General features: G+C 41.6%; 1 protein-coding gene across 2 annotated transcripts in view; it reads left to right on the top strand.

The window, feature by feature from the left end:
- The window catches only part of Pde11 (Phosphodiesterase 11), a 243498-nt gene that overhangs the window by 178476 nt on the left and 37381 nt on the right, over window positions 1–27641 (top strand). The gene's annotated exons all lie outside the window — the stretch shown is intronic.

Here is a 27641-nt window from a genome sequence, read left to right as displayed (position 1 = left end):
TTATCGTGAACGTGCATAGATATCGTGCATCTGTATATATGTATCTATAAAAAAACCATGAACACAGTAATTAACCCGAAGGTCGGTTTGGTAGGTGATGGTGGAGTTCACCCAGTACTAAGCCCGACGGCATATGAAATTCACACATGAGGGTAGGGGGGCAAGTTCCTTTCTTTGTGCCGGTTATGGTTTCCCAGGAAGATCTGGTACCTGAAAAATCACATAGCTTAGGTGGAGCTGCAGGTGCCCTGAGTGCCTCGCCCGAACCCAGGTTTCTCCGGTCAGCAGTCCAACGCTCTACCCCCTAGACTACCGCGTGCCACTGTATATATATATATATATATATATATATATATATATATATATATATATATATATATATATATATATATATATATATATATATATGCGCGTAAATATTATATATGCGCCTAAAATTATATATATATATTTATATATATATATAAATATTTCTATATAGATATACATATAAACAAATATATTTATAAATGTCTATACATATAGTGAGATTTTGAGAGATTTTGATTTAGAGATTTTGAGTCCTGGCAACTACGGGGCTCAGCCCAATAGGCTGTGTGTCGTGCCCGGCAGCGGGGGAGGCAAGGATTCCGCGGTCTTCATTCCACGATCCCCTTGCAAGGGAAAACCGGCAGCAGGACAGAAGACGCAGGAGAAGAAGACCACGTTAGTTAGAATAGGAGCGTGGAATGTTAGGGCAATGATGAGGACAGGAAAACTGGAGAATATTTAGCGAGAGATGGAAAGGGGAAAAATATATATTTTAGGTCTATGCGAAGTGAGGTGGAAGGATAGCGGGGATTACTGGAGTCATAAGTATAGAATTATATACAGCGGCGGGGTCGAGAGCCAACGAGGGGTTGCCATAGTATTAAAGATAAAGAGGTAGGAAGGAGCGTAGTCAACATAGAGCAGGTAACAGATAGATTATTACTAGTAGAGATAAAAGCAGAACCTACGAACTTGGTTATTATTCAGGTATACATGCCACCGAGCAACCATAAGGAAGAAGAGGTCGATAGGATATACGATCAGTTAGAGGACATAATCACGTGTGTTCCTGCAGGGAAACATTTGATAGTGATGGGAGATTGGAATGCGACGGTAGGCGAAGGGAGAGATGGTGATGGGGTGGTAGACTACGGTTTAGGCACGAGTAATGACCGCGGGGAGAAAGCAGTTGACTTCTGCAGGAGACAGGGGTTAGTCATCACCAACACTTGGTTTAGACACCACAAAAGACGCAGGTATACATGGAAAATGCCAGGTGACTCAGGAAGATATCAGCTAGATTATATCCTGGTTAGACACAGGTTTAGGAATAGTGTGATTATTTCCCACAGCTTTCCGGGAGCGGATGCGGACTCAGACCACAATTTAGTTGTTATGAAATGTAGCGTACGTTTCAAAAAGATAAGGCAGGGGCGGCGAGTTAGAAAATGGAATGTAGAAGCATTAAATGGGTTGAAAAGGAAGGAATACAAACAGGCGGTAGAGAAAATAATGGAGGATGGTAAAGGGCTTATTACTATCGAAGAAAAATGGGAAATGATCAAAAAAGGGTTGTCTAAAGCCGCAAAAGACACTATTGGAACCGTTAACGCTAAAAGGACTAGGAAACCATGGATCACGGATGAGATGATTACAAAGATGGATGAGCGGCGAAAATGGAAGAATATAAATACAGAATTAGGCAAAATGAAGTACAAAGAATTGAACAATAAATTGAGGCGGGCAACAAATAAGGCAAAAGACGCATGGTGGAAGACGCAGTGCGAGGATATGTAAAGTCTGCAGAGGAAGGGTGAAATCGGTGCGTTGTACAGCAAAGTTAATTTTTAATCGGAAAGTAAGAAAAGGAGATCAACGATAGCAGTTAGAGATAGGGCGGGTAAGTTAATACTATAGTTCACACAGGAAGATCTAAGAGAGATGGAAGGAATATATAGAAGAACTGCATAGTTAAGAACTTCGACCAACAAAGTTAGACATTGAAAAAAAATATGATGTTGAGGAAGATGGCTTAGGTCCAGGCATACTAGACGATGAAATAGAAAGGGCATTAAGGGGGATGAAACTAAATAAAGCCTTGGGGGTGGATAAAATTCCCGGGGAACTATTGAAATGTGTCGGGAAATGTGGGAGAAAGAGGCTATATGAGCTGATTCGTAGTATTTATGAGGAAGGAATCTGGCCGGAAGACTTTTTGAGATCAGTTTTAGTTCCTATTCCTAAAGGTAAAGGTTCCTCCTAAAAAGGTAAAGGCCACATCATGTGATGACTACAGGACAATAAGTTTGATATCCCACGGAGCTAAAGTTGTTCTCAGGATCATAAACAAAAGGATAGAGAGTAGGACAATTGATTACTAAGGGGATGATCAGTTTGGGTTTAGGAAGGGCACAGGTACGCGTGATCCATTTGCAGTAATGAGATTATTAATCGAGTGGAATATAGAACACAACCAGGAGCTATTTGCCTATTTCGTAGATTTCGAAAAAGCGTTTGATAGAGTGAATTGGGAAAAACTAATGAGTGTATTGCAAAATATAGGAATAGATTGGAGGGAACGGAGACTATTCCGCAACCTGTACCATGTCTCAGACTGCTCAGGGGCGAGTCGGGAACGGGTAGTCCGGAGGGGCAGTGTTAGGAAGAGGTGTAAGGCAGGGTTTCCCATTATCACCGTTGCTGTTCAACTTGTATGCAGAGGAAATGATCAAAGAGGCATGGGAAGAACTGGAGGTAGGAATGAAAGTGGGCGGGGAATTCGTAAAATCAGTTAGGTTTGCTGATGACCAAGCTTTAGTTTGTCAGTCAGCCAAGGGGTTGCAAGCATTGCTTAATGAATTGGAAATTCAGTGCGACAGGTATGGGATGAGAATCAATATTAATAAAACAAAGGTTATGCGATTTTTAAGAAAGAAGAAGGCTAAGCTTAACATTAAAATAGGATGGCAAAAACTAGAGCAGGTAGAACAGTTTACGTATATCGGTAGTGTTTTGGACCAACACGGTCATAGTAGTAGGAACATAAGGTGAAGAATTGCGCAAGGAAAGAGGCCTTCACAAGAAGGAAGTAGTTGATGAAAGGGACGTTGAGTAAGGATGATAAGAAAAGACTCGTAAAAACTTTGATAAGGAGCGTAGCTATATACGGCGCGGAAACGTGGTCATTGAAGCAGGAGGATAGACGTAGACTGGAGGCTTTTGAAATGTGGGTGTGGAGAAGAATGGAGAAGGTGAAACGGACAGAGAAGAAAACAAATCTGGAAGTACTTGGTATGGTGGGCGAAGAGAGGGGTTTGTTGGGAGAAATTCTATGGAGGCAGGAAAAGTGGATGAATGGGGTATTGACCGGCAGTGGGATGTTGAAGACTGTAATAGAGGGGAGAATGTTAGGAAAATGAGGAAAGGGAAGGAACAGAATGGGGAATTTGGACGGGATGAACGGAGGAAGAAAGTACTCAGAGATGAAGAGGCACCTGATACAGAGTAGGATGCTGGATTTTGTGTTTTTTAGGAGTCACAAATTATTAAAATATGTCCATCCAAAAACCTACCTTAAACGGTATATTACCTAATAATAATAATATAGTGTGTAAAAATACGTCTATATCCATACCCTAACAGACGGTAACAACCAATAATTCCATGAAAGCATAATTGCATCTCGCTATATCTACCGTAAGCATAGAAAAGATAAGAGTCAGGTGATTGAAATTAATTCCAAACAACAGAAGGATCAAAAAATAAACAATATTTATAAGCCAACACAATATGCCGCCTAGTTGCTTTTTCGCTATTTTATCGTACGTCGAAACGAGACATTAGTGTATGTGCCCTATAAAGTGCTGTATACGAGTATATACTTTATACGAGTGTATGAAGTATGCGTATAGTAATTTTCGGCAAATCAAATACAAAAAATAAGAGAATGAATAAAATAAAATTTTCTTGTTTTGTTTGCTTTACTCCGCTTTGTTAGTATTGGCGCCCAGCTGTTCTAGACACCCTCCAAATTCTACGAAAGTGCCGCTTACATGGTGATTGTTTCAAACCTGAATTGAGTTAAGCTCATGTAATTTAGAATTTTCTCAGGAAAATTACCCATGGAGCAGAAAATTATACATAGCGATGTTGAAGCTAGAAGTCATCAATTTCACGAAAGGAAAAGAAAATCGCGATGCTGCCAGGATTTATCCATTGATAAAACTTTTCAATCAAAGTTACCTTCTAGTTGGGAAAAGTTGATGGTGTCTGGTATGAAAGACTAGACAGAATCGGGAAGGAATAAAAGTGTCTTATGAAGAAATACGCCGGTGGATTCTGTAAAGTTGACTTGAGTAAAAAATAGATTTGAAAAAGCTCTAGGCTATATTCCAACGTCAATGCTAGAAGATGAGGAAGAGCTAACTTCGGAGATGTGCTTTAAGAGATAATAAATGCACTTAATTCATTCAATTGTGAACATTTTTGTATAGAAAACGCGCGCGTGATTGACGGGAAAATACGGTATCTTTTTTTTTTTTAGTTTTCACCTCATGTCTCGATAAGTGCTCATATCATCGAGCATACCCTGCCACATCAGTGAAGGCTGTAATGTCCCTTGTGTTCTCTCTTTGAGGTCTGTGACCACTTGCTCCTCTACAGTGTAATATTGCTTGAAAACTTGTGGAATGAAGAAAGAAAAGAGGCATTGTTTTTATTTTCAGTTCCCGATATCTCCTGCTTGACACATTTTTTTATTCTGACAGTTCATCGTATTACATTGGCGATCTGAGCGAGAAACGCACGGTAGACACAGATGTGCTCGCGCGTGTGCCGTTGCCGATATCTTTCTCGTTGAGCCCAGGAAGTTCTTTGTCAGGCCTGAAAAAATCAGGGATTTTTTCGAGTTAGGAGGATTTCGCCGATCACTCAGCGGATCGGCGCCCAACCGATGGTTGTGGCGCAGCAGCTTATAAGATGCAGGCGATGGAAAATGTATGGGGTGAGAGGGCTGTGGGGGAAAGAAGCGATTGACAGATTGAAAGAGGGCCATAGATAGGAGTGCTGTGACGAAACACTGCTCCGATTGATCACTTATGATGATAGCTGGACCGTATTTTGGTACGGCGATACTTAAAGAAACAGGTTTTCCCAGAAGTCTTTTTATGGAATGTCAAAAAATCGCTCCTGACTTCTTACCTTAAAGTCGCATGTCACAGGGTATCGATATTAATGCAGATTTGGGCGGGATTAATATAATTTGGTTGGGTTTGATGACAGATTAAGGCATTCCACCGCTGACACAAGTTTTGAAATTGATTGTGTGACAACTTCCGTGCCCGAGGCGAGGCTTTTCGGACACTGCGCTGACCGCGTTAATTAAAAGTTGTGGTCCATGATAACGCTGCATGGATTTGCAAAAGTGCATGTGCTTACGGACACGGTAGATTAGCCGAGATGGCTCCGTCGAGGCGTGTCATTTCCTCGTGGTACATTCTGGCTGAAGAATTAAAACTTTCTTCGTCCTTGCAGATAATAGATCCCTGAATTAGCCGTCTTGAGGGAATCAAAATTTTAATGGACTTCAATCAGCGGTCTACCGGCATAACACTGTGTAGAATTATTATAAGGTAATCTACCGGTTAAGGTAGGTTTTGGATGGACACAACTACCAAATAAATATTCTGTGACTCCTAACAAAAGACTATCCAGCAACCTAGTCTATATCAGGTCCCTCTTCATCTCTGAGTACTTTCTTCCTCACTTCATCCGGTCCAACATCCCTATCCTGTTCCTGCCCTTTCCTCGTCTGCCATACATTCTCCCCTCTATTCTACATCTACATCTACCTAATACCCCGCAAGCCGCCGCAAGGGCATGTGGCGGGGGTGTTAGGTCACCAACTGTAAAAAGGAGCATTACCACATGCAAAAAAACAACATGGAAAATTACACCCACAGCAGCGCACACACTCATGCAAAATCCCTTCATCCAACACTCATGCAAACCCATACTATAAATCAACAAACAACTGCGCCCCAGGATGCAGCACGAAAGCCATCCAACAACACGCAAGCGAGGACACAACAAGCAAGAATGGGAAACACCACCACCACATGAACATGCAACACAAAAACTCTCCTCCCCAAGGAGACTTTGAAAGGTAGGGAATGCTACCCAATGTTGCAGCTAGTGGGTGGGTACCCCCACGGAGAGGGACGAGGGATTGAAGGGGAGGCTTAAAAACAGATGAACAGAACACTAATGAGGTCATTCGGAAAGGATGGGTTTTGCCAACAAAACGCACGAGGTTAGTGAAAGAGCATGCATTTAAGTAGAACTCATTATTCCCTAGACGCCGAGGGTGGCAAGTGGAATTTTTGCCATCTATAATCCTGCAGTTGCTATCCCCTATTGTCCGTGGGAAGGAGGAGTCCTTGAGTCGGCTAGTCCTGGCATCTATTTCCCGAATTTCATATGCATGCTCCAAGCGACCAATGTATGCAGGAGTGCGAATAATTTGCGAGGCCTCGGTGCTGAAACATGCGGATCTGAATTTATTTAATAATTTAAATTTTGCATTGAATCGTCTCTCTTCTAATGATTCCCACCCCAACTCCATGAGCATTTCGGTGAAGCTTTGCGTTTTATCGTAAGAATTTTTTACAAAACGGGCTGCCCGGCGTTGAACCTTCTCAATTTCCCGAATGAGGCCTTTTTCACTCGGATCCCATACGCTTCATGCGTATTCTAGATGAGGCCTTACGAGAGCGTGGTAACAACGTTCCTTGACCTTCGAGTCACTTTTGCCGACAATGCGTCTAATGAATCCCAATTTTTTATACGCTTGACCGCCGACTTTAAGTATACGAATCCCCCAAGTTAACAGTAAGTCTTTTGTGAATATAACGCCTACGTATTTTACCGTATCAACTACTTCTAGGTTAACTCCAGCTAATTTGTAAGCAAATCCCGTTGATCTTTTAAAGAAATTTACCACCGAACATTTATTATAATTTAATGTCAATCCCCAGTTAGAACACCATTTAGTAATGCAATCTAAATCCTGCGCTATAATAATATGATCCTCATCCTCAGATATCTGCGGATAGTTCACAGTGGCATCCGCGAACATCCTAATCTTACTTTTCACTTCGCGGTTCAAATCGTTAACAAAAATCACGAAAAGCAATTGCCCGATTACACTTCCCTGAGGTCACTCGTACGCTGTCAGAACTAGCGCCATCAAGGACTACCCTCTGTTCCCGCTCTGAAAGAAAATCTTCAACCTAATTTATTGCGCCCTTGTTTATACCCGCGACCTTTAATTTTTGAATGAGTTTACCATGGGGAACCTTATCAAATGCCTTTTGAAAATCTAACAAGATCGCATCCTCTTTCCTACCTCTCTCACCCGATAAAAGTAAGTCATATGTAAATAATTCTAATTGGCTTTCGCATGAGCGGGTTTTCCTGAATCCGTGTTGATTGTCACTTAAAAAGTTAATGTTATCAAGGTATCTCATTATTGAACTGAGAATTAAGTGCTCTAAGATTTTGCAACAGATAGGAGTGAAAGATATAGGTCTGTAGTTACTGGGGTCCTCCATGTCACCACTTTTAAAAATAGGCGTTATTTGTCCGGTTTTCCAAATGTGAGGGACTTTGCACACAGTGAGGGATTTGTTAAATGTAAATTCAACGTACGGGGCAATATTAGAAGCTAAATGTTTAATCACCCTAGCTGGTATATTTTCGGGACCCGGGGATTTGTTGGGTTTCATCTCATTAAACAATTTGAGAATTCCTTGTTGGTCCGCTGTTATTTTTTCCATGAGTTGAGTATGTGTTGTTTCTTGGAGATATGCGGTGGCCACATCGTTCGTTAAAACGCTTTAGAAGAATGAATTTAGGATGTTAGCCTTACCCTCACAGTCTGTATGAATTATATTGCTACAATCCCTTAAGCAAGCCACGGTTTGTTTACTTCCCTAGCATATGACCAGAAAGCTTTGGGGTCAGTGTCCAAGTGCTCGCAAAGTACTTTACGTTTAAAGTCTAGTAAGACGCTACGTAAATATGTTTCGGTTTCAATTGAAGAGGATCTATATTTGTCCCCTAATTGTTAATTCTCGGGGATGATGTGTTCACTCCTGCACTCTTTACCCTAGAGGGTAGCATTCTCTGCTTTCGAAGGGCCTTTCTAACGTCTTTCACGTACCACCTGTGGTCGCGATTTGCTTTAACGTATTTTATAGGGATGATACTCCTTGAGCTGCTACACACTTAGTATAACGTTGCTCCCATTCCCCGTACGCCCACTGGAAATTTTCTTTGGGGATACCACAGCCGTTGATGGGGATACCACGGCCATCAACGGCCGTTGATGGCCCTCGTCGAAGTCTCTCGAACGGCCTTTATCGAGTCAAAAAGTCGTCGCTTGAGCTGTCTTTTCATCAGGGGGAAGAAGAAGAATACCGGTGGTGCCAGATCGGGAGAATAGGGTGGGTGCGGCAACGTGGCAATGCCGTATTTGGCCAGGAGCTGTCTGACGACGAGCGCGCCATGGCAGAATTTTTGGCATTATCTTGGCGCACACCTTGCGCATGGCCAAATCCTGTGAAATAAAGCGTTGGACGTTGGATGCAGACAGACCCAACTGGTCTGCAATTTCTTCACTGGTTAAGCGTTGGTCTGTGTTCAGCAGTGTCCTCACTCTGTCCACATTCCTGTCGGTTCTTGCCGTCGACGGTCGTCCGGAGCGATGGTCGTCTTCAACGAGCTCCCTACCCTCTCTAAACAACTTGTGCCACTCAAATACTGTGGAACGGCTTAAGACAGTGTCTCCGTAAGCCTGCTTGATCATATCGAGGGTCTCAGTTGCCGTATTCCCGAGTTTCGCACAAAACTTTACGGAATAACGTTGCTCTAAATTCAGATTCATTTCGTTTTTCGACGCGGACAAAAAACTTGCTTCACTAAAAACGGTGTCGTCACTCAACGACAGCCCTCAGGCGACTGAGGTTGGTGTTGGTCTGTTGCTAAGAGGCCCCTCCACCTTACCCTGCCAGGCAGACCCCCCTCCACCGATCCGTTCGTGCCAAAGAAAATCAGTCCTACCACTTTTGGGTGCGTCCCTGTATATAGAAGAACTGTGTGGCAAAGAACTTAGACCAACAAAGTCAGTCGTAGAAAAGGAACATGGTGTGGAGGCAGGTAGCTTAGATCCAGGCATACTAGACGATGAGATAGAAAGGGCATTAAGGGAGAGGAAACTAAATAAGGCCGTGGGGGGGGATAACATTCCAGCGGAACTACTAAAAGGTTTAGGAAAATGTGGGAGGAAGAGGTTATATGGGCTGATTCGTAGTATCTATGAGGACGGAATCTGGCCAGAAAACTTGAGATCAGTTTTATTTCCTATTCCGAAAAGGTAAAGGCTACATCACGTGAGGACTACAGGACGATAAGTTTTATATCCCACGCAGCTAAAATTATTCTTAGGGTCATCAACAAAAGAATAGAGAGCAAGGCAAATGACTACTTAGGGGATGATTAGTTTTGGTTAAGGAAGGGGAGAGGCACGCGTGATGCCATTGAAGTAATGAGATTATCAATGCAGAGGAATATAAAATACAATCAGGACGTGTTTGCCTGTTTCGTAGATTTAGAAAAAGCGTTCGGTAGAGTAAATTGGGAAACACCAATGGATAAATTGAAGACAATAGGAATAGATTGGAGGGACAGGAGGCTAGGTTCAGTTAGGTTTGCTGGTGACAAGCTCTAATACATCAGCTAGGTTGGCCGAACACCAAGCTTTAGTTTGTCAGTCAGCCAAGAGGTTGCAATTATTGCTGAGAGAATTGGAATTTCAGGGATGTATGGGATGAGAATCAATATTAATAAAACAAAGGTTATGCGCTTTTCTAGAAAGAAAAATGCTAAGCTAAACATTAAAAAAGATGGGCAAAACCTTGAGCATGTATAATTCGTTGTCTCAGGCGTGACTTCATGGAATCGACTTAACATAATGAAAGGAGAAACTTTGTAATTCCACATAGATTTATTCGACGGACGACCTAGGTTTCGACGTGGCACGTCATCATCAGGTACATTTTGTAAAGAAGACAGAGAATATATAGTCAGACAAATTGTTCTTACATTTTGAGAAGAAAGGACAAAGGCTTGACGCGCTAGAGCAATTTGAAATTTTGAAATGTGTTAAGAATAAGGTTACCATTGTTAACGAAATCTTGTACCCTTCCCACTCCCCCCTTCTAGACCTTCCTTCCTTCCACACCTAATGACACCCCACCTACCTTACCTCCTCCCCTACCGGCTCTTAATACAGCGTTTTTACGTATATTCTGGGTTTCCCCTCTCCCTCCTGATCCACGCGTCCCCTTCACCACCTCCCCCTTCCTGAGTTTACGGAGTTCCTAATCCTTTCCTTTCTTCTAGCCCCTTGCTCTCAACCCCCTTAACCACCTCCAGGCCAACCCCCCCCCCCCCTGGGGTTTTTTTCCCCCTCTTCCACCCCCTAACCCTCACCTCAGACCGGGGAGTTGTCTCTCTTCTCGCCTTCCCCCCCCCCCCCAACCCACCCCCCCCAATTTGTGTGACTATATATTCTCTGTCTTCTTTACAAAATGTACCTGATGATGACGTGCCACGTCGAAACCTAGGTCGTCCGTCGAATAAATCTATGTGGAATTACAAAGTTTCTCCTTTCATTATATAACTTGAGCATGTAGATCAGTTTACGTATCTCGGAAGTGTTTTGGACCCGCACGGTCATAGTAGTAGGGACGCAAGGAGAAGATTTGCGCTAGGCAAAGAGGCTTTCACCAGGAGGAGGGAGTTGATGACAGGGACGTTGAGTAAGGACATTAAGAAAAACTCATAAAAACGTTCTAAACTCTCTTCATTATGTTAAAGATCAAACATTTAGGGTGTATAGAAGGCAAAACTTCCATTTTTGCATTATTCCATTTTTTGCGTTTTTCCTTGAAACGTAGTTGTGCAAAGTATGTCTTTGGCTTCAACTCGGCTTTTACTGTCATCCACGATTTTCTCTACAGCCTGCTGGTACTCCTTTCTTGTCAATCCATTGAATGCTTGTACATTCCATTTTCTAACCCGCCGACCCTGCTTTCTTTTTGAAACGGACGCCGTATTTCATGACAACTAAATAGTGGTCAGAGTCCGCATCCGCTCCCGGGAAGCTTTGGGACTTATCACACTGTTCCTAAACCTGTGCCTAACCAGAATATAATCTAACTAATACCTTTCTTAGTCAAATGGCATTTGCCATGTATACCTGCGTCTTTTGTGGTGCCTGAACCTAGTGTTGGTGATGACTAACCCCTGTTTCCTGCAGAACTCAACTGCTTTCTCCCCGCGGTCATTACTCGTGGCTAAACCTTAGTCCCCGCTCATCTCAATCTATCCCTTCCCCTACCGTCGTATCCCTATTCCCCATCACCGTTAAATGTTTTCCTGCGGCAACACACTCGATTATCTCCTCTTAACATCTACATCTACATCTACATAATACCCCGCAAGCCGCCGCAAGGGCGTGTGGCGGGGGGTGTTAGGTCACCAACCGTAAAAACGAAAAATACCACATGCAAAAAACAACACGGAAAATTACACCCCAGCAGCGCACACACTCATGCAAAACTCCCTCCATCCAATACTCATGCAAACACATACACCGCAAAACAACAAAAAACTGCACCCCAGAATACAGCACGAAAGCCATCCTAAAACACGCAAGCCAGGACACAACAAGCAAGAATTTGAAACATCACTACCACATGAAAATGCACCACAAAACACTCAACCCCCCAAAGAGACAGTAAAAGGAAGGGAATTCGACCAACGTTGCAGGTAGCAGGAATTTCCCCCCGCCGGGAGGGAAGAGGGACTGTAAGGGAAACTCAAAAACAGATGAACAGAACACGAATGATATCATGAGGAAAGAATGGGTTATTATAACAAAACACATAAGGTTAGTAGAGGAGCATGCATTTAAGTAGAACTAATTATTTTTTAGACACTGAGGGCGGCAAGTGGAATTTTTACTATCTATAATCCTACAGTTGCTATCCCGTATTGTCCGTGGGAAGAAGGAGTCCTTGAGTCGGCTAGTCCTGGCATCTATTTCCCGAATTTTATATGCATGATCCAAGCGACCAATGTATGTAGGAGTACGAATAATCTGCGAGACCTCGGTGCTGAAACATGCGGATCTGAATTTATTTAATAATTTCAGTCTTGCATTGAATCGTCTCTCTTCTAATGATTCCCACCCCAAATCCATGAGCATTTCGGTAACGCTTTGCGTTTTATCGTAGGAATTTTTTACAAAACGGGCTGCCCGGCGTTGAACCTTCTCAATTTCCCGAATGAGACCTTTTTCACTCGGGTCCCACACGCTGCATGCGTATTCTAAATGAGGCCTTACAAGAGCGTGGTAACAACGTTCCTTGACCTTTGAGTCACTTTTGCCGACAATGCGTCTAATGAATCCCAATTTTTTATTTGCTTGACCGCAGACTTTACGTATGTGAGTCCCCCAAGTTAAGTCTTTAGTGAATGTGACACCTAGGTACATCTACATCTACATAATACCCCGCAAGCCGCCGCAAGGGCGTGTGGCGGGGGGTGTTCGGTCACCAACCGTAAAAAAGAAAAATACCACATGCAAAAAAACAACACGGAAAATTAGACCCACAGCAGCGCACACACTCATGCAAAAATCCCTTCATCCAATACTCATGCAAACACATATACCGCAAAACAACTAAAAAACTGCACCCCATGATGCAGCACGAAAGCCATCCTACAACACGGAAGCCAGGACACAACAAGCAAGAAATTGAAAGGTATTTTACCGTATCAACTACTGCTAGGTCACCTCCAGCTAATTTGTAAGCAAATCCCGTTGATCTTTTAAAGAAATTTACCACTGAACATTTATTATAATTTAGAGTCAATCCCCAGTTAGAACACCATTTAGTATGTATATATAGTAGTATGTAGTATTGTATATGTAGTATTGTGCCGCGTTCAGACCGCGGAAGGCTCGTTTGGAGCCGCATTGAGGGTTTAAATGAGAGATTGCTGGGATTTTGCCGGGGAATCGGAGCGGACTTCGTTGATCTGAGGCCCGTCCTCTCATCGTGTCGGGTACCCCTTAATCGCTCCGGGGTCCATTATACTGCCGAGGCATCGCAGTTGGTAGCGCGTAGGTTACACGAACACGTGTCGAGGGTTTAGCATAGCTGGTAGGCAAGAGCGTAGGTCATATATTGGGAAAAATAAAGTAGAATCCAGCGCTTTTTGTCAATTCAGTTCAGGTAATGCCTCTCAAATCCCCAAAAATATTGAACAAACAAGCACTTGCGTTAAAACAACATATAACCCACGTAAATTTAATAAAATTGGTGCCTTTACATACATAACAGATAGCAATGCAAGTGAATGTAATTCTTTTGTCTCTGTTCACCACGAATCGTCTCAAAACAGTTTTGTTAGCGTACATAAAACCGAAAAACAAGAAGTTATTAGCCATATTAAAATTATAACATTAAATTGCCGTAGCATTAGAAACAAAATATCGGATATTGAACATATTTTTGTCAGTACAAACGCAGACATAGTAGTTGGAACAGAAAGTTGGCTCACGGGAGATATAGCAAACAATGAGGTTTTTCCAAACGGCTTCACAATTTACAGAAGGGACAGACCAAATAGGTTGGGTGGGGGAGTATTCATTGCAGTAAAGTCACATCTTAGTAGCCAACGATATGAATGCGACGTAGATGACATAGAAAGCGTTTGGTGCAACATTAAGGACTACAACGGCAGAAGCCTATACGTGTGTTCATTTTATAGACCCCCAGATTCTAACACAGATGTCCTACACAAGCTCGACGAACAAATATCCACTATCAGCAGCAGACAAAGCAACAGTATTACTATAATCGCTGGTGACACAAATCTACCGTCAATTGACTGGGAAAACTACTGCGTGGGAAAATCTGCCAAAAACAGAGATTCATGCCAAGAACTCCTTCATATATTCACAAAACACTCCTTAGAACAAATAGTTAAATCACCAACACGGGGCCAAAGCATACTAGACATCTTTGCGACTTCTATGCCCGAAATCATTACTAACATTGAAATAATAGACGGAATCAGTGACCATAAGGCTATTCTTGTGGAGTTAAAAACTAAGTTCGTCAAAATAAACAAAGAAAAGCGTAAAATATACCTATACAACAAGGCAAATTTTAACGGACTAAGAGAATATTTAAAGATAAAATTACCGGAATACAAGACAAAAACAGTGACAACAAATACAGAGAACACTTGGAATTACCTTTGCCTTGGCTTGCGTGTTTTAGGATGGCTTTCGTGCTGTATCCTGGGGTGCAGTTTTTTGTTGTTTTGCGGTGTATGTGTTTGCATGAGTATTGGATGGAGGGAGTTTTGCATGAGTGTGTGCGCTGCTGGGGTGTAATTTTCCGTGTTGTTTTTTGCATGTGGTATTTTTCGTTTTTACGGTTGGTGACCTAACACCCCCCGCCACACGCCCTTGCGGCGGCTTGCGGGGTATTATGTAGATGTAGATGTAGAAATTATTTCTTAAATATTTTACGCGAAGGAATAAAGACGTACATCCCGTCCAAACTCAAATGCGACAGTAAGGAACCTAGATGGTACAACGGGGAAGTCAGATCGGCATTAAGAAGGCAAAGAAAGCTACAGTCAAATTTCAAAAAGAGTTTAAAAAGTGACGATATAAGTTTTGTGAATACAACCAAACAGCTACTAAAAGAATGTCGTAGTAAGACGAAAAGTATTATGCGCACAGCACTACACTCTTTTAAATCTAAAATGCTAAGCGAATATCTTGAGGAAAATCCAAAGTCATTCTGGTCCTATGTTAGGGAAATACAGGGTAAACGTCCCACTGTTCACTCTTTGAAGACGGAAAATGGAGAAATCATTACAGATAGCGTGAAAAAGGCAAATATTTTAAACCATTTTTTCCAGAGCGTCTACAACAAAAACACAAACGCACCAAACGATCCTCCACACCCACCCGGGGAACACATGAGCGATCTTACACTGACCAAGCAGGGAATAGTACATCTGCTCCGTAGTATCAAAGCACACAAGGCACCTGGTCCGGAAGAAATACCTGCTAGAATATTAAAGGAATTAGCTGACGACATTGCCCCATTTTTACATATTGTTTTTCTAAAATCGATAGAAGAAGGCTCAGTGCCTCGCGACTGGAAGCTAGCCCATATAACTCCCATCTATAAAGGCGGCGATAGGGATAAACCAACCAATTACCGACCCATTTCTTTAACATCGATCTCTTGTAAAATATTGGAACACGTTATTGTCACTAACATTATGAAATTTCTTGATAGTAGGAAAATACTAATCCACAACCAGCACGGATTTAGGAAAAGCAGATCTTGCGAAACACAACTTGGTCTCTTCATTCACGATATACTTAGATCGGGAGAAAACAACACCCAAGTCGATGCAGTATTCCTGGATTTCAAAAAAGCCTTCGACAAAGTCCCACACAATAAATTGTTACACAAACTTAAATACTATGGGATCAATGAGAAAATAATTAATTGGATTAGGGACTTCTTGTCAAACCGCAAACAAATAGTAGTCATAGATGGGTTGTGCTCAACGGAGAGAGATGTTACTTCGGGCGTCCCCCAGGGAAGTGTAATAGGGCCTCTTCTGTTCTTAATATACATAAATGACTTAAGCACACACGTTAGTAGCAATCTAAGGTTATTTGCTGACGGCACGGTGATATACAGGGAAATAAGGAGCCAACTAGATCGCGAGCTACTCTCTAGAGACTTAGACAATATCTCGGGATGGTGCAATAAATGGGGATTAACACTTAATATAGATAAATGTGCAGTTTTGAAATTTTGGAATAAAGGAAGCGAGGAACAGGATATAAACTACAAAATAGAGGGTTCAGTATTGACTACGGCAAATCAAGTTAAATATTTGGGGGTTGTTCTAACACCACGCCTTTCATGGGGAGCACATATCAGGACAATATGCGGATCAGCTTTAAAGAAACTTGGCTTCATAAAACGGGTGGTGGGGAAATGTAATGAAAAAGTTAAAGAGAGGTGTTATTTTGCTCTAGTTAGACCTCATTTGGAATATGCCGCAAGTATTTGGGATCCGTGGGAGAAAATTTGGCAAAAAGAATTAGATAAAGTCCAGAGAAAATCCGCTAGATTTGTTAAAAATTGTTATGATAAAAACACAAGTGTGACAGGTCTCTTAGGGGATTTAGGCTGGGAACCACTTGAAGTGCGGAGAGAACAAGCGAGGCTTAGACTTTTAGAAAGGTTCAGAACAAACGAGTTTAAATATGACACTGAAGGAATTATAATGGCCCCACACTACTTAGGTAGATCAGACCACAAAGATAAACTAAGGGAGATAGATTCCAAGACAGATAGGTACAAATACTCATTCTTTCCCCGAACAATCAGTAATCATAATAGCAAGAAACCGAAGTCACTTTAGAAATATTAAAAACTTTGAATTTACAAGTCGGAACAAAATTAAACACTATAGAGATGTTAGGTATACTTTCAGGTGCATGTGTATGTTAGTTGGTAGTTTGAGTGTTTGCATGTGTGTGGGGTGTAAGTGTTCATGCATGAATGTATGCCATGTTTTTTTTTATATATGATTTTGTCGTTATTGCATGCGATTTTTTTTTAATATTTTTCTTTTCTAAATTATGGGTGGTGTCCTAGCACCCCCCGCCACACGCCCTTGCGGCGGCTTGCGGGGTATTGAGTAGATGTAGATGTAGATGTAGTAATGCAATCTAAATCCTGCGCTAGAATAAAACGATCCTCATCCCCAGATATCTCCCGATAGATCACCGAGTCATCCGCAAACATCCTAATGTTACTTTTCACTTCGCGGTTCAAATCGTTAACAAAAATCAAGAAAAGTAACGGCCCGATCACACTTCCCTGAGGTACCCCCGACGTGACTCGAACGCTGTCGGAACTAGCGCCATCAAGGACTACCCTCTGTTCCCGCTCTGAAAGAAAATCTTTAACCCAACTTATGGCGCCCTTGTTTATACCCGCGACCTTTAATTTATGAATGAGTTTACCATGTGGGACCTTATCAAATGCCTTTTGAAAATCTAAGAAGATGGCATCCACTTGCCTACCTCTCTCACCAGATACAAGTAAATCATGTGTAAATAATCCTAATTGGGTTTCGCAGGAGCGGGTTTTCCTGAATCCGTGTTGATTGTCACTTAAAAAGTTAATATTGTCAAGGTGTCTCATTATTGAACTGACAATTATGTGCTCTAAGATTTTACAACAGATAGAAGTGAGAGATATAGGTCTGTAATTACTGGGATCCTCCCTGTCACCACTTTTAAAAATAGGCGTTATTTGCGCGGTTTTCCAAATCTTAGGTACTTTGCACTCTGTGAGGGATTTGTTAAATATAAATTCAAGGTACGGGGCAATGTTTGGAGCTAAATGTTTAATCACCCTAGCTGGTATATTTTCGGGACCCGGGGATTTGTTGGGTTTAATCTCGTTAAGCAATTTTAGAATTCCTTGTTGGTCCACTGTTATTTTTTCCATGGGTGGAGTATGTATTGCTTCTTGGAGATATGCGGTGGCAACATCATTCGAGAAAACGCTTTGGAAGAATGAATTTAAGATGTTAGCTTTAACCTCGCTGTCATCTACATAATACCCCGCAAGCCGCCGCAAGGGCGTGTGGCGGGGGGTGTTAGGTCACCAACCGTAAAAACGAAAAATACCACATGCAAAAAACAACACGGAAAATTACACCCCAGCAGCGCACACACTCATGCAAAACACCCTCCATCCAATAGTCATGCAAACACATACACCGCAAAACAACAAAAAACTGCACCCCAGGATACAGCACCAAAGCCATCCTAAAACACGCAAGCCAGGACACAACAAGCAAGAATGGAAACATCACTACCACATGAAAATGCACCACAAAACACTCAACCCCCCAAAGAGACAGTAAAAGGAAGGGAATTCGACCCAACGTTGCAGGTAGCAGGAATTTCCCCCCGCCGGGAGGGAAGAGGGACTGAAAGGGAAACTTAAAAACAGATGAACAGAACACGAATGATGTCATGCGGAAAGAATGGGTTATTATAACAAAACACATAAGGTTAGTAGAGGAGCATGCATTTAAGTAGAACTAATTATTTTTTAGACACTGAGGGTGGCAAGTGGAATTTTTACTATCTATAATCCTACAGTTGCTATCCCGTATTGTCCGTGGGAAGAAGGAGTCCTTGAGTCGGCTAGTCCTGGCATCTATTTCCCGAATTTTATATGCATGATCCAAGCGACCAATGTATGTAGGAGTACGAATAATCTGCGAGACCTCGGTGCTGAAACATGCGGATCTGAATTTATTTAATAATTTCAGTCTTGCGTTGAATCGTCTCTCTTCTAATGATTCCCACCCCAAATCCATGAGCATTTCGGTAACGCTTTGCGTTTTATCGTAGGAATTTTTTACAAAACGGGCTGCCCGGCGTTGAACCTTCTCAATTTCCCGAATGAGACCTTTTTCACTCGGGTCCCACACGCTGCATGCGTATTCTAAATGAGGCCTTACAAGAGCGTGGTAACAACGTTCCTTGACCTTTGAGTCACTTTTGCCGACAATGCGTCTAATGAATCCCAATTTTTTATTTGCTTGACCGCAGACTTTACGTATGTGAGTCCCCCAAGTTAAGTCTTTAGTGAATGTGACACCTAGGTATTTTACCGTATCAACTACTGCTAGGTCACCTCCAGCTAATTTGTAAGCAAATCCCGTTGATCTTTTAAAGAAATTTACCACTGAACATTTATTATAATTTAGAGTCAATCCCCAGTTAGAACACCATTTAGTAATGCAATCTAAATCCTGCGCTAGAATAAAACGATTCTAATCCCCAGATATCTCCCGATAGATCACCGAGTCATCCGCAAACATCCTAATGTTACTTTTCACTTCGCGGTTCAAATCGTTAACAAAAATCAAGAAAAGTAACGGCCCGATCACACTTCCCTGAGGTACCCCCGACGTGACTCGAACGCTGTCGGAACTAGCGCCATCAAGGACTACCCTCTGTTCCCGCTCTGAAAGAAAATCTTTAACCCAACTTATGGCGCCCTTGTTTATACCCGCGACCTTTAATTTATGAATGAGTTTACCATGTGGGACCTTATCAAATGCCTTTTGAAAATCTAAGAAGATGGCATCCACTTGCCTACCTCTCTCACCAGATACAAGTAAATCATGTGTAAATAATCCTAATTGGGTTTCGCAGGAGCGGGTTTTCCTGAATCCGTGTTGATTGTCACTTAAAAAGTTAATATTGTCAAGGTGTCTCATTATTGAACTGACAATTATGTGCTCTAAGATTTTACAACAGATAGAAGTGAGAGATATAGGTCTGTAATTACTGGGATCCTCCCTGTCACCACTTTTAAAAATAGGCGTTATTTGCGCGGCTTTCCAAATCTTAGGTACTTTGCACTCTGTGAGGGATTTGTTAAATATAAATTCAAGGTACGGGGCAATGTTTGGAGCTAAATTTTTTATCACCCTAGCTGGTATATTTTCGGGACCCGGGGATTTGTTGGGTTTAATCTCATTAAGTAATTTTAGAATTCCTTGTTGGTACACTGTTTTTTTTTCCATGGGTGGAGTGTGTATTGTTTCTTGGAGATATGCGGTGGCAACATCATTCGAGAAAACGCTTTGGAAGAATGAATTTAAGATGTTAGCTTTAACCTCGCTGTCTGTATGAATTACATTGCTACAATCCCTTAAGCAAGCCACGGTTTGTTTACTCCCATTTACTTCCCTAACATATGACCAGAAAGCTTTGGGGTCAGTGTCCAAGTGCTCGCAAAGTACTTTGCGTTTAAATTCCAGTAAGGCGCTACGTAATTGTTTTTTGGTTTCAATTTTAGAGGATCTATATGTGTCCCATGATTGTGTATTCTCAGGAGATGATGTGTTCACGCCTGCCCTCTTTACCCTAGAGTGTAGCATTCTCTGCTTTCGAAGGGCTTTTCTAACGTCTTTATTGTACCACCTGGGGTCCATTACAAGGCGGAAGCGGCGAGTAAGGTAGCGGATAGGATACTCGACCACTGTGGGCCTTTTTTAGGATAGAGGGCAGGTCACTTAGTGGGTCAATAACATCTGGGGATAGCGCGTATAATATTATTAATAAAAATATAAAAGTCATTGACAACACTGGTAATGATTTAGAAAGACATGTGACACGCACTTCCCCACAAAGGCGTCCTAAATTACAGTCAGGCACTAATAAGGACGTTATTCAACATCAAAATAATTTAACTATACTTGTTATAAATTGCAGAAGCCTCAAGAACAAATCAGCGGATCTAGAACACATAATCCAAACTCATTCCGCTGATATAGTATTAGGCACAGAGAGTTGGCTGTGCAATGATATTAATGACCAAGAAATTTTCCCAATAGATTTCAAAGTTTACCGACACGATAGAGATACAAGACCCGGAGGAGGGGTTTTCGTGGCAGTTAAAAGTCATTTTGAAAGCAGGCAAGTTTCATTTGAAAATAATAACATAGAAAGTGTTTGGTGCACCTTACTACGGACCAATCAACCCAACATAAATTTATGCTCTTTCTACAGACCTCCAGACTCAGATTTGAAAACACTTCACACCCTCAACGATCAAATTCACAAGTTTACACGTAAATATAATAACAGCATAAACATAATTGGTGGCGACTTTAACCTCCCTGGTATAGATTGGGACAGCAATATCGTTAAATCTGGGACCCGCGATCGCGAATCTTGCAATTCCATGATAAAATTGGTTCAAAGAAACTCCCTCCATCAAGCAGTACGCATGCCCACCCGTGGAAAGAACATATTGGATCTATTTCTTACAAACACGCCGGAACGTATTATTAGTGTATCAACTGATGAGGGCTTGAGTGACCATAAAGCAATTAATGTCCATTTGGACATAGCAATAAAAAAGATTGTTAAACCAAAAAGAAAAATTTATAATTACCATAAAGCAGACTTTGAATCTTTTGCCAATCAATTAAACTCTTCAGTCTTAAAGTCTTCTGGCCTGCTGCTGCTGGTTGTCCCTTCCAAGGGTTTCGTGGGATGATGACCGCGGAAGCCTTGCCTCCCCCACTGCCGGGCACGACAAACGGCCGATTGGGCCGAGCCCCGTAGTTGCGAGGACTCAAAATCTCTGTATAGTCCATCATGTTAATCTTGGGAATGATAATTGAGGTGGTTTCCCGTTGCGTTCCTCAATAGTGTTTTTAACGTGACACCATCATTTATTGGCCGCCCCACTGGGGTCAGACGCCATTGCAGCCGCCTCACTGAGGAACAGACGCTGCGTGGACTACCTTTCGTATGACTCCTAACCCTCAAGGCATGGGTGATCCTACCAGGAGCAATTATCATTACTCCCGCCGGCTCAGCTGTAGGGGTCACCGGAACGGAATACCCCTCTTACCACGTCAAGGTGTTTGCCCATGGGAGGGGCTGTATAGAATAAAACCAGAAATACGACTTACGTATGTCTTTGTAGAATTACTTCGTAATTGGTACCAAGCTGACAATGGATAGTCTTTTTGTATCTTATATTTTCAAACTCATCGCAAATTTCCGCAATCATGAGCCATGGTTATCTGCATTCTAACAGTTGACCAAGGACCTTTTCATTTTTTAGAGGGATTTTCCGCCAGGCTACTCAATTGTTTTGAAATCAAACAATTGTTTTGCGATCCTATTTGCGTTTCAGTTGTTAAATGTCATGTGTAGTTAATCCTCCCCATGCGATACATCCATCTAAGTCTTCTAGCTTGACGACTAGAGCACTTCACCGCATCCATTTTATAATTTAAGGCATCTATTCGGAAGTGTAGAAAATCACATCCTCAACGCATTTGAAAGCAAATAGTTGGACAGTTACGCTTTCTAATCAGTTTTTCACACTCCTTCAAGGTAAACAATTGGGTCTTATCGAGGTTTATCATTCCTTATCGTATTGCGTGGAGCTTGTTATCACTTTTATCGCTATGTAAAGGCACTGTGGTTGCAATCAGCGATTTGACTGGGGTGGCATGTTAGTTGTGTTTACGTCCTTGGCTTGGGAGGAAGTCGTAATCGACTTATAGTTCATGCACGATTTTTTGTGAACCTGGCAAAATGATCATTCCATCATTGTTTTTTAGTAATCGCTACAGTTTCTTCCATTTAAATGTATTATGAATTCAGATATTGAGAGTTAAAAAATTTTATTTCAACCGCTTAAGCACCGACAAATTCAGCAAAGCTATTTCTTTTCTAAATTCCTGCTGCTCATACTGAGAATGGATTTGGTTACTATTCGAAACGTAAAATGACTACCCATGGACGAAAGATTGAGCAATGATGATCACTGCCGAAGTTTACTTTTCCACAAGCGTATCTTCTGCGATTATATTTCTCCCTGGCATGTTTGAGGGTGCGCTCGGTGGCGATAATGAAGTTGGTTGCGATTACCCTTAAAGGTATCACCGTTTGCGACTTGAGAAACAATCCCATGTATTAGGTGCAACAAGGAGTGGCAAGTTCAGATAGAAAATTTGTAAAGTTTCCGCGGCGCTAAAGAAATATATTTTTGTGGCACAAGGAAAATACTGTGGTAAATAATGGAAGTTAGTGCACTCGATAGGAATCCCACTCGGGAGTGAAAGAGATGAGTGCTGCCTCGGGAATTGCATCTAAGGATATCGTCGAATGGCTTGCCGTAGTATCAGCGTTCGTCTTCACCCCGAAAGTTGTTTTGATAAGTGAGAAAAGAGTTTCTCTGGCACTGAGACGTGCAATGCGTGTTGTTCACAGTTCCGTGGCTGGTGGAGGATTTGCGCCAATTTTGATTACTCAATATGTTCTAGTTTTTAAAAAAGCTCTGATTGCCAACTGAGGTTCACCCATAAGTGTCCATGGGTGGCGCTCCGGGTGTTGAACCTGGGATATTTTGTCGGAGCCCACGTGCACGCCCCGACGCATTTTTGTCACGCGTGTATTATTAATAATTGTTTGGGTGATAATAATAACTGGTGTGCAGTGTCACCAACAATTTCAGAATAAATAAATTCTCCCGGAGGTTGGCGGAGCTTGGCTGTCGAGAAGTAAAGCAAGCCTTTGGGAGACCACCTTTGTCTTCAATTACAGTTTATTTATTTTTCAATCTCACATATTTTTTGCATACGACTTAAGAGTCATGATATTCGTTTTCATTGTATGCTAAAGTTCGAATGATCGTCACAAAAAGAGTGATAAGTTTTGAAAGAAAATTTCTGAAAATATTTCGTTGCCTTAGTGTAGAATTTCAGCGGACACGAGCCTGTCCTAGACCTGCATGCATGTGGGCCGATAAGTAATGCGTCTTTTAAACTGTCACACCGGGAGGGGGCGGTATGTCAGAGTATATATCTCGTGCGTATGTATTTCGTCCCAAGTGCTAAAGTAAGCTGCGTGGGCAAGTGTCCTCTGGGGAGAAGTGGGTGACAATGGGCCAATGCTCGACGATATGCTCGAAAAGATTAACAGATGTTCGAGCTCCCTGAAGAATTCCCTAGGCACACCTCGACGAGCTCAGAGCGTGAGATTTTTCTTTGAATTTTCCACCCCGTTTGAAAGATATCGCCGTGGAAGTGCTGGTGCGATAAGGGCTTGCTTCTATCAGCGGCCACCACATCCAGGAAACCTTTCCCTTCATTTACCTCAAATACGCCAACACACATACGTTTCTCCATATCCGCCTCGTTGCATGTATCTTATTTTTTAGTGTGCTTTTCGTGGCCGCACAATTTGCATTATTTTCCTGTTCTGACATTTATTTTTTCCGTCACCCGGGACCAACATTTATATTTTCCGTAACCCGGCAAATGCCGGGGAAAGGCAGAGGTAAGAGGTCAAAGTGAGTTTGAGGACCATTATTCACCGGGTTGGTGAACGAACGTCAGCGTTACCTTCATAAAAATTTATTTGTGGAATGAATGTTTAATTCCTCACAGTCCGTTGCTATTGTTTTATTCTATTCAGGTACCACAGTTGGCCAAATTCATCGACCAATTAGCATGATAACTTGCAGGGCATAAAGCCTGGTCGCTCAACGAATCCTATTCCTAGACCTGTAAGTCATATACGTAATGCAGTGGTGGTGTCTTTGTCGTACAAAATTCGAATGTTATTTGACGATCCTCTCCCCCTTCAAAGTTTCCTCATGTTGATGTCAGACTTGACGTCAATGAATATTGATGTACTATAAGTAACTTCATTCTCTACATTTTTGAGTGTACCGTAAGTAAACCATGGTAATATTTTGTAATTTTTGTTTTACGAACTTTAAAATATTGAATATTAAAACGCCATGTCGTTGCAAGTCAAATTAATGATAAGGTGCGGCCGATCTGTGAAGGCTGACGTTCATCTCCGTGGACTTAATAAGCAAGTCATCCAGTCCCAAACTTCTTTTGCCCAACACTACATGTTTCTTTCTTCTGCCTCTAACCTCGTTCCATACCGTCCAAAACGCCCATTGCCTTACGCCCTCTTCCCAAATCCCTTCCCTTTCTATCGCATACATCAACATCTCAATATCTCATCCACTCACTCTTATCTGCCCTCTTCGATTTTTTCTGCGACAACTTTCTATCCTGCTCTATTGCGTTTAGCATGTTTTCATCTTCCTCTCCGTCCAGTATATTTTCTCTAATCCGTGGTCATGTCCACAGCTGCAAATCCTCACTTTAGACCTTTCTCTGATAAAAATTTTAAAAACCGTTCACCACTGCGCTCCTCAGCGAAGTTTCCGATTTATATGTCTATAATTGGTTCCGTATGAGTGAAGTAATGATTTACGAGTATATTCATTCGACATCCATTGGTCATTTTTTTTAAACTGGAAAATGTGTTTAGTGTTATGTCTTCCAAATTTGCTAAAATTTATATCCAAACACTTTTGAGCTCGCACATTGGCACCTAATAATATTCAGTTACCTACCCCTGCATCTCCATGGTAGGTTGTATTTTTTTACTGTGGGAGGAAACCTGAATGAATGCCTCTCCGTGAGGCGTGGGAGCGTTTTATCTGAAGAATGCTGACCTGGAGGTTTATACTCCGCTTTTGCGGTATATTTTGCGAACAAGCCTGCCAACAGTTGCACCTTAAATGATAGTTGAGTGATAAAATTGCCGCTATTTAATCAATGTTGTATTCAGAAAGCCTTTGAAACAACTTATTTTTTGTGAGGATTTTGTCTTTTGCGTATCGCGAAATGTTCTTTAGATTAAGTTTCATCCTTGCGGCACAATCATTCTCCTATTTTTTCAGAAATATTGCGAAAATAAGATAATTTAAATAATTTTTCATCCGCTCTTGATTCAGTAGTGGTTTTAAATAATTTGATAAAAGTGTGCACAGTTTTACTCGAGTTAGATCCTGTGAAGTTTGGACTCTAGAACTGCGTCCTCACCAGTGTAGATGAAAATTGACCACCAAAATCCACGCGACTTGTTGCTTTGCACAACTTGAAGGTTTTGGTGCCAAATTGTTATGACTTCGGAGTAAGGTACTGTTTGAAACGTCTTTTCCATAGTTTCAATAACTCATCCATAAAAGTATCTCTGTTTGGTTATTACAGCTCCTGAAATCTTTGATTAGGTAAGATATTACTGGAAAAATCTTGTGTAGGCTTGGTGCACCTTGATACACATCCCTACTTTCGCTGTCGGTGAAATGGAGAAATTTACTAGGAATTTTGAATCCATCTCTTGTTATAAAACCTGATGTCGATATGATTCTTCTCATTCTAAAATATAATTGGAGGGTGAAACAATGCCCATTAGTCTAACCTAACTTAACATTATGTAAATCTACCTTTGTCACTGATTTCCAGGATATTAGCCTAAATTTAGGCAACGATATTCCTCCACGTGACTGAATATATTGTGCAGCGTATTGATTTGTTTAATGTAAAATTGTTACAGCAAAATCAGCTCAAAGAAAAATTCGAAAATAATTACTGGGTCTCTCAAATTCTGTGCCTCTTTTTTTCAAAATTACTATTGAAATTATCACGGCGCTCCACGTAAATTTTCATATCTTCTCAGAGGTTTCCTTCATCGCCACTGTCGTGTTTCTTGTCTATTTCCAGTCGTTCACTTGCCTCATGTTTACTATCACTACCAAGCGACGAGGCATTCTCAGATTCACTGCCGAGGAAGACTGTCATCACTTAATAATACAACAAGGACGGCCATTTCCTGCTTATTGACGCCATTACGACTTACCATAGGATGGAGAGAGAGTGGAATGTAATTTATTCTTCTTTCGGTGCGCTGAAAATCACATTCGCACGGACTTGAATTTACTCTCAGTTCACTGCAAGGAAAAATTGAATGAATATAATGCGAATGCAAAACTATTCGAGCCCCTTCCAAACAGAGTGCATACTTTTCGAAAAGATGTAAGGAATATATGTAATAATTTGATTGGTGTGTGGTTTGTAATGATATGTAACAGCTTAGTTTTCTTTAATTTATCTTTTTTTCTTGCTGATTTATTGATGTTAATGAGATGGGGATTTTCTTGCTTTGTGAAAAAGATTTGTGTTTTGAACTTCCCCTTAAGTGTACCGTTGTTTAATGACTGATTTTACCTATTATCTTTTGTGATTACTTTGGAATGGTGTGCCACCTGACACTGTCTATCAGCACATATGTATTTTAATAATAATAATGCTTTCGTATCGAGCGCACACTGCCGCATCGGCGTAAGACCGTGAAACCTCGGCACAATGCGGAGGCGAGTACGCTACTGAGTCATTCTAGGGAATCCACAATCAACGCAGACTTCTGCTTACACCTCGGTTTTTAGCTCGAAGAAGATTTTTCTCCTTCCCAGCGTTCAAACGGACTATTTACTCGAGAAAGATTCCGCTGAGGCAACTTGAAATACAGATGTGACATGACGCGTCGAGATTTATCCCTAATGCGCATATCCTCCGTTGCATTTCCCTCGCAGAGTGTTTACCAAAGATTGCGATCGCAAAAGCGTTCTTAGAGTTCCATATGGCTTGCAGTGAGCCCGTAAGATAAGAGCAAACAGTGATTACGAAAGTAGGGGGAGGAAGAGATGGATGAAAAGTGTTCTTCGCGATCAAAGGCAAAATTATTACAGATGTAAATTTGAAAAAAATGAGGACTATAATAATAACCAAGTAAGCCTTCTATTTGAATTATATGTGATAGGATGTTGATTGAATCAAGACTGGCATCGTCAAAAACATGAATGCACACCAATACCTCTGGACGTAATAGTATGTCGGACATGTGAAGATTCTTCTGGATGTAATATCACATCGGGCGGCGTTGAAGAGGTAAATTGTAATTTATATATATTTAAGCTTCATGGATTTGATTCCAGTATTGC

This window comes from Hetaerina americana, unplaced genomic scaffold (genome assembly GCF_022747635.1).
Source record: "Hetaerina americana unplaced genomic scaffold, ioHetAmer1.1.p SCAF_23, whole genome shotgun sequence".
Classification (NCBI taxonomy): domain Eukaryota; kingdom Metazoa; phylum Arthropoda; class Insecta; order Odonata; family Calopterygidae; genus Hetaerina; species Hetaerina americana.
This window is presented reverse-complemented; position numbering and strand designations above follow the sequence as displayed.